The sequence below is a fragment of the Artibeus jamaicensis genome, unplaced genomic scaffold (genome assembly GCF_021234435.1).
Source record: "Artibeus jamaicensis isolate MK-2021 breed Jamaican fruit bat unplaced genomic scaffold, CSHL_Jam_final contig_2259, whole genome shotgun sequence".
NCBI lineage: Eukaryota > Metazoa > Chordata > Mammalia > Chiroptera > Phyllostomidae > Artibeus > Artibeus jamaicensis.
In genome coordinates this window covers 3,251,829-3,259,916 of record NW_026521468.1, presented here as the reverse complement: position 1 = coordinate 3,259,916, position 8,088 = coordinate 3,251,829, and positions in this window count along the sequence as shown.

Sequence of the window (8,088 nt, the reverse complement as noted above, 5' to 3'; positions counted from 1 at the left end):
GAGGAAGGAGGGAGAGAGGAGGGTGGAAAAAAACGTTGACTTGTTATTTCACTCATTCATCAATCACTGATTCTCCTATGGGACCGGACTGGGGGCTGAACCTGCAACTTTGGTGTATGGGGATGATGCTCCAGGCAGCTGAGCTACCGGGCCAGGGCCAGAATTTTTCAGATTTTAGAAAGAAAATTCAGTGCCTGGATTGTGTGTGATATGGCACCTACCGGGGACCTGGAACAGCCTCCTGGAAGCAGGTGTGGACACATGGGGGACACGCTCAGCAGGATAAATAAAGACCACACGCTGGTCTCTGTCGGTTCACGTCAGGGTTTGCCCTCCTGTACTTGTAGCTTTCGGGCGTTTGGGGTTCTGAGTTGGGGCCAAAGGAGGGTAGAGCCTTTCACGCACTGCACTCTCTGAGAGTGTGTTTGTCCCTAGGCTTCTCTGCCCTCCTTCCCTGCATGCTGGGGACCAGGGAGGAGACTGGGCTGGTTGCAGCAGAGGCGGCAAAGGAGTTTCCGAACAGAAAAACCAGCAGCTGCGCGCCCCAGGATGAGGCGGGCGTTCCCCAGCAGCCTGGCCCACGAGTCCAGTCACCGACTGTGCAGCAGGCCAAGTGTAAGAATGCGTCCCGTCCAATTGTCTGGCAGGGGTGGGCAGCGGGCAGACAAGGGCAAGGCTGTGCTGAGCCACTCACTGCCCGGCACCAAGAAAGACCCCCTGCCTGTCTCAGCAGCTGGCGGTTGCCCTACCAGCACAGGATGGGATGGGGGGGGTGGGGGGAGAGGACACCCCACGCAAATGTAAGACTAACAATAGTTCAGGGGCTTCCGAAAGGGGTGTCGAAGGAAATAGTACAACTTCCATTTCTGTTGATTTATAGTTCACCCTTCAAAATTTTAATTTATTATTTTATCAAACAAGAAGTGAATTAACTTTTCCATTCATGTGATTTAAAAATGTGAAGATGCAAGGATCTCAGAGAAATATTTATCCCTTAGCATTCATTGCCACATTCTTCACTATAGCAAAACGGTGGAAGCAAGGTGTCCACGGAGGGAGGTACCCGAGGTCTGTCCAGAGGTCTCCAGCCATGTAATATGAAAATTAGAGACATTTACAAAAGAAGATACAAGATACAAGAAACATTGTACACGGGACAATGACACCTCAGTCCCCTTTAAAGCAGGCACCTTGGGACCTGACACAGTTCTCATAGTCGCCATCAGCTGCCCCCTCCTATTTTCCTGAATCTCATTGACAGTCTGAAATCTCTTCCCTTTCAAAGGTGATTTTAGTTTTGGGAAAAGCCAAGAGTCGCAGGGCGCCAAGTCTGGGCTGTAGCGGGGCTGAGTCACCTGGCTGATTTGAGTTTCACCACAAAACTCTGCAGGAGACGTGGTACATGAGCAGGCGTGTTGTGGGGATGAAGCTGCCAATCACCGGTTGCCCACAGCTGCGGGCTTGTGAATCATCCAAATAGTTTCCACGGAGGAAGGAATGTTCAAGCTTAACACAAAATCTGATGCAGATTCTTTGCTCCACTCAGTCATTTTTTTTCTTTTAAGATGACTAAATTTCTTTATTCTTAAAAATATTTTATGTTCTATTAGCATTGTCCCAGTTTTTCCCCTTTGCTCTTCCTCCACCCAGTCCACCCCCGACTTCCACCGTCAGTCTCCACCCTGTTGCCATGTCCGTGGGTCATTCATGCAGGTTCTTTGACTAGTCCCTTCCTCTTCTTTCCACTATTATCCCATTATCCCCCTCCTCCACCCCACCCCACTCCGGTCACTGTCAGACTCTTCCATGTTTCCGTGCCTCTGGTTCTATTGTGCTCATTTGTTCGTTTTTGTTCACTGGGTTCCTCCTTTGGGTGAGACCACATGGTGTTTCTTTTTCATCAACTGGCTTATTTCACTCAGCAGAATGCTCTCCAGTTCCGTCCATGCTGTTGCAGAGGGTAGGAGCTCCTTCTCTCTCTCTGCTGCCTAGAATTCCATTGTGTAAATGTACCATAGTTTTTCGATCCACTCATTTATTGATGGTCACTTAGGCTGTTCCCAGCACTTGGCTATTGTAAATAATGCTGCTCATTTTGAATATGACGACCACACAGTGCACATGCTACCTCAACGGTGCCTCCCACCCCCACGGGCTAGTACAGTGAAGTCATCATGGTTCACGCACCCGCATTCCAGTCCGCGCTCCTCGGCTGCCAGGTCCTCATGACATTAACAACGGCTGGATTTTTCCTGATAGACCTCAAATACCCTGGAATATTATCCCCTAAAAAGGAAGGAAATTCTGACACATGCTACAATATGGATGAACTTTGAGGACACTGTGCTGTACAAAAGAAGTCAAAGATAAAAGGGCAAAAGCTGCAGGAACCCACTCCCAGGAGGTGCCTGGAGTGGTCGGATTCACAGAACCAGAAAGTGGAGTGGCGGCTGCCGGGGCTGGGGGAGCAGAGGCGGGCGCAGAGTTTCGGTGATTTCCTGGATTGCGAGAGCTCTGCGTCCCCAGGGACACATCTGAAAGACAATGTGAGGCTCCAGGAGACTTCCAGGCACTTTGGCCGGCACCTGGATAAGGGCCAGTGGCGTCTGGGCCTTGGCTTCTGGAAGCTGTCTGCTGGGGGTGGGGACAGAGGGCTTGTGCCAAAGTCAAGCAGCTTCGGAAACCAGCAACAGGGAGAAGCCTGCTGCCTGGCAGAGGAAGAACCACGGCTCAGGGCACTCAGGGCGCTCAGGGTGACGACCCTCGGTATTCTCCGGTCTGGCAGCTTGCCCTTGGACAGCCATCCTCACACTGGGGGGCTATGCAGCTTACAAAACCGAGGGTCCGGGGGACACGACCTTCTCAGGAACTAACTGGTGAAACCGTGCTGTATACGCTACTCGCTTCCGGTGTGTTATTAGTCTATGTAGTCTGCTGTGGTAACGAATGAGTCTCCAAATCTCAGTGGCCTAACCCAACAGGGGTGTGGTTCTCACTCACACAAAGCTGCTGCCGCAGGTCAGCTGTCCTTTGTGCCATGACCCAGGGATCCAGACCTACTGCCTTCTAGAGGTTCCTCCATTTACTGTCACCACTAAAGGACAAGAGAGAACAGGGGGGTTGGCCTCCAGCACTTAGATGCTTTGGTCCAGAAATGATATATGAAACTTGCATTCAATGATCAGAGTTTGTCACATGGCCCCAATGTGACTACAAGGAAAGCTGGAGGAGCACGTGGCTGTTCTGCCAGCATTAAATATCTCTGCCTCACCAGGTGTCCCAGGGAAGAGGGGGACATAGGGATGGAGGAATTAGAAGACTTTGAAGTTGGAAGTTCAGATTCAAGCCCAAGCTCTTCCACTCATTAGCTACGTGACCTTGAGGACGTTCATTTCGGAGGCTAACTTTCCTCATCTGCAAAGTGGAGATAAAGTAAAAGCCCCTGTCTCATTAGGGAAGATTGATCTAATAATGCTCATAGCCCTGGCTGGGTAGCTCAGTTGGTTAGAGCATTGTCCTGATATGCCAAGGCAGCGAGTTCAATCCCTAGTCGGGGCACATACAAGAATAAATCAATGAATGCATAAATAAATGGAACAACAAAATCTCTCCCCTCATCCTCGCCCGGCTTTCCTCTCTCTCTCTGAAAGTAAATAAATATAAATTTTAAAAAAATTTAAAGGTAATGCTCATAAAATGTGCTTACTGATGCTAGGCACATCGTAAATGGACACCATTTGATTAGTCTCATTTTGTTTGGAAAAAAGCCAAAGATACTCAACATCTGATCCAAAAAATATAGCTGAGACATCAGGAAATCTGTGTCAGACTCATAACCCTCCCTTTCTCCAGCTGCCCCCCTTCTGTACTCAGCCTAGGGCCCCCTCGTTCTCCTCTCCTCCCAGCCCCTCTAGAAGGCCCCGCAGGGTGTGAGAATCCTGCCCCTCTCCCAGTGTGTGTATCCAAAGGCTCAGTGTTCACTGTGGGAAGTCTGGGCTCAGCCGAAGGTATTACAAACGCTGTGAGCAGAGATGAGAGAGGGGAAGACCTGCTCCCGAACACGGCTCTGGCTCGTCTTTATGGCAAACAAGGCGCCCAGAGCACTGAAGACCTCAGCGTGACCATTAAGGTCTCTGAGAAGGTTTCCTGGAGGAGGTCACATTTCGGCAAGTACCTAGAAAGCAGGGGACCTTGAGGTGGCTGAGTGGAGTGGAAAGCGACTTCAGAGACAGAGGAAACCAAGAGGAACCAGGGTCCCATCCCACCTGGTCACAGAACTGGTTAAAACCCAGCAGGAATCAGTGGCAGGGATGGCAAACCCAAGCTCTCCCCTCTAGGGTCAAATTGTCACTGGGAATCAAGGGAGCCGTATTTCCCAGGCTCCCTTGCATCTAAGTGTGGCCCCATGACAGGTTTTCGCCAGTGGACTGTGAGCAAAATGTATGTGCCACTTCCACACCAAGGGTTTTGAGAAGTGGTTGTGCTTTCCACCGGATTTCTTTCCTCTCCTACTAGATGCATGACGCACAGCCACCTGCAGACCAGGAAGAGCTGCTATGAACTGGTACCTGGATGAGAAAAACATAAACCCAATATATTCGGAGGTTTACTTGTTACCGCAAGTAGCATTATCTTAAAGCATAGTGGGTGCATCTTTCTTTGAAGGGACTTTGGGATCATCGTGGGAAGTAGAGAGGGACAGCAGTGCCCAGTGGGGCTGTCCCCCCCACCCACACACAGCCCGGTTGCCTAAACGAGGAGCTCCCAGCCTGCCTCCTCCCACTCTCTCCACACACGTTCTTCCTGATGAAATGGGGATGGACCCAGGATGGGTGGTGTTTGGGCTTGTCCAGTTTTCTACTTCTTGAGAATCTCTCCTCAGAGCATGAGTTGGAAGTTTTGGCCCTTGTGAGAGGTGTGGGCAGCTGACTCCATCACTGGGTGGGGCAAAAGGGTGAAACATGGCTGGAAAACTGTTGAAAGTAGCGGTCAGTAAGGGAGAGCAGCCGGCCGGCCCCGGGGTTTGGCCGTGAAGCTTTTAGCAGAGCAAATCCTGGGTGTTTCAGCCTCCTTCTCCTTCCTGCTGGCTAAGCCAAGTAAGGACCAGAGGCTATGGCAGCTTCTTTCACAGAGAGCAGAATTTGCCACCTACACCACTGAGGCCAGAGTACTTGTCCACAGAGGGACCCACTGACCCCAGACCACTGGTTGAATGACACAGCCCTGGAGGTTGAAGAGGAGGGTCACAGGAGTGCTCGCTCAAGGCGTCTTGGCACTGCCCCGCCTTCCCTGCCTGGGAGAATGTTGAGAAAGGATGTCCCTTCTCAGGGACAAAACAGAGGGAAAACATCTGTTTTCCAGACTATATTCCAGACCTAAGCTCCCTCCCGTCACATGGCCATGTGACATTTGACCTCTCTGACCCTCTGCAATTGCCTGTAAATAAATGGCACCTCCTGCATCCCGGCTTCCCCATACGTAGTGTATCCTGATGGGCTGTCTTGTCTGTCGCTGTTCTGGCGTTTGGCTCTGCTGCCAGCAATAAAAAATAAAATTTGAAAAAGAATGCTATTTACAGTAGCATTAAAAAATGTGAAATACTTAGGAAACATGCACAAAATATGTGTAAAATCTCTGTACTGAAGACTACAAAATATTGCTCAGAGAAATTCAAGAAGACCTAGGGAAACAGAGAGGCATGTTCATGGCTTGGAAGACTCAACATTGTTGAGATGTCTGTTCTCTCCAAAATGATCTTTAGATGCAACTCGATTTCAACCGTAATCCCAGCAGATGCCTTTGTAGAAATTGGCATGTTGATTCTAAAATTTTATGAAAATGCAAAGGACCTAGAACATCCAAATCATCTTGAGAAAGAAGAACAAAATTGGAGAATTTACCTCAGCTGATTTTGTGACTTATTATAAGGCTATAGCAATCAAGACAGTGTGTCACTATCAAAAGGACAAACACTTCCAGCCAAGAGGGAGGTGTAGGTAGACATACCGTGTCTCCTCGCACAACCAAAAGAAGGACAACAACAATTTTAAAACAAAAACAACCAGAATTGACAGAAAATCAAACTGTATGGAAGTCCAACAACCAAGGAGTTAAAGAAACATTCATCCAGACTGGCAGGAGGGGCAGAGATGGGCAGCCAGGCAGAGAGAACTTGAGGCAAGATGGAGGCTGGAGGACCAGGTGCTCCCACATTTGAGTGCAGATAAACTAGGAGGAACAGCTGGGGAGTAAGACAGACCCACAACTCAGGATTCCAGCATGGGGAAATAAAGCCCCAAACCTCTGACTGAAAACACCTGTGGAGATTGAGGCCGTGGGAGAAACTCCAAGCCCCACAGGAGAATTTTTTGGAGAGACCCACAGGGTCCTAGAATGAACACAAACCCACCCACCCAGGAATCAGCACCAGGAGGGCCCAGTTTGCTTGAGGCAAGAGGGGGAAGTGACTGAAAGTCAGCAGAGAGCAGAGCAAGTGGCATTGTTCCCTCTCCGACCCCTCTCCGCACACACAGTGCCACAACACAGCCACATGGGTAGCCCTGCCCTGGTGACTACCTAAAGCTCCACCCCTTACTGCATAACAGGTGCTCCAAGACAAAAAAAAAATATGGCCCAAATGAAAGAGCTGATGAAAGTGCCAGAAAAAAAAATGCAGCTAAGCTATAAAGAGCTAGCCAACCTATCAGATGCAGAGTTAAAAACATTGGTAATCAGGATGCTCACAGAATTGGTTAAGTATGGTCACAAAGTAGAGAAAAAAGTGAAGGATATGAAAAGTAAAATAAAGGAAAATGTACAGGGAACCAACAGTGACAAGAAGGAAACTGGGACTCAAATCTATGGTTTGACCAGAAGGAAGGAATAAACATTCAACCAGAAAAGAATGAAGAAACAAGAATTTAAAAATATGAGGAGCAACTTTAAAGGACAACTTTAAATATTTCAACATCTGAATTACAGGAGTACCAGAAGGAGAAGAGGAAGAGCAAGAAATTGAAAACTTTTTTGAAAAAAATAATGGAGAACTTCCCCAATGGGGCAAAGGAAATAGACTTCTAGGAAGTCCAGGAAGGTCAGAGAGTCCCAAAGAAGTTGGACCCAAGGAAGCACACACCAAGGCACATCATAATTACATTACCCAAGATAGAAAGATAAGGAGAGAATCTTAAAAGCAGCAAGAGAAAAGGAGAGAGTTACCTACAAAGCAGTTCCCACAAGACTATCAGCCAATTTCTCAAAAGAAACAAGAAGGGGCTGGAAAGAAGAATTCAAAGTCTTGAAAGACAAGGACCTACATCCAAGATGACTCTAACCAGCAAAGCTATCACTTACAATGGAAGGGCAGATAAAGTGCTTCCCAGATAAGGTCAAAATAAAGGAGTTAATCACCAAGCCCTTATTATATGAAATGTTAAAGGAACTTATCTAAGAAAAAGAAGGTAAAAAAATATGAACAACAAAATGACAACAAATTCCCAACTATTAACAACTGAACCTAAAAAAAAACAAAAACTAAGCAAACAACTAGAACAGGAACAGAATCACAGAAATGGAAATCACATGGAGGGTTATCAGCGGGGTAGTGGGAGGGGGAGAAAAGGGAGAAAAGGTAGAGGGAATAAGCAGCATGACTGGTAGGTAGAAAATAGACAGGGGGAGGTTAAGAATAGTGTAGGATATGGAGAAGCAAAAGAACTTATATGTACAACCCATGGACAGGAACTGAAGGGGGGAAATGAGGGTGGGAGGTGGTGTGTAGGGCAGAGGGGAATAAAGGGGGGAAATGGAAAAACTATAATAGCATAATCAATAAAATATATTTTTAAAAGGATAAATGAATAGAGCAATAGAATAGAATAGTGGACCCAGAAACAGACCCACAATTAAACAGTCATTTGATTTTTTTATAATGTCACCAAAGCAATGCAATGGGAAAATGAAAGTCTCATCAATGAATGGTACTAAAACAACTGAATACCCATACAGAAAAAAAATAAACTTTAATCCCTCACACCATTCACAAAGTTGATATGAGATAGATTATAGACATTAATCAAAAGCTAAAAC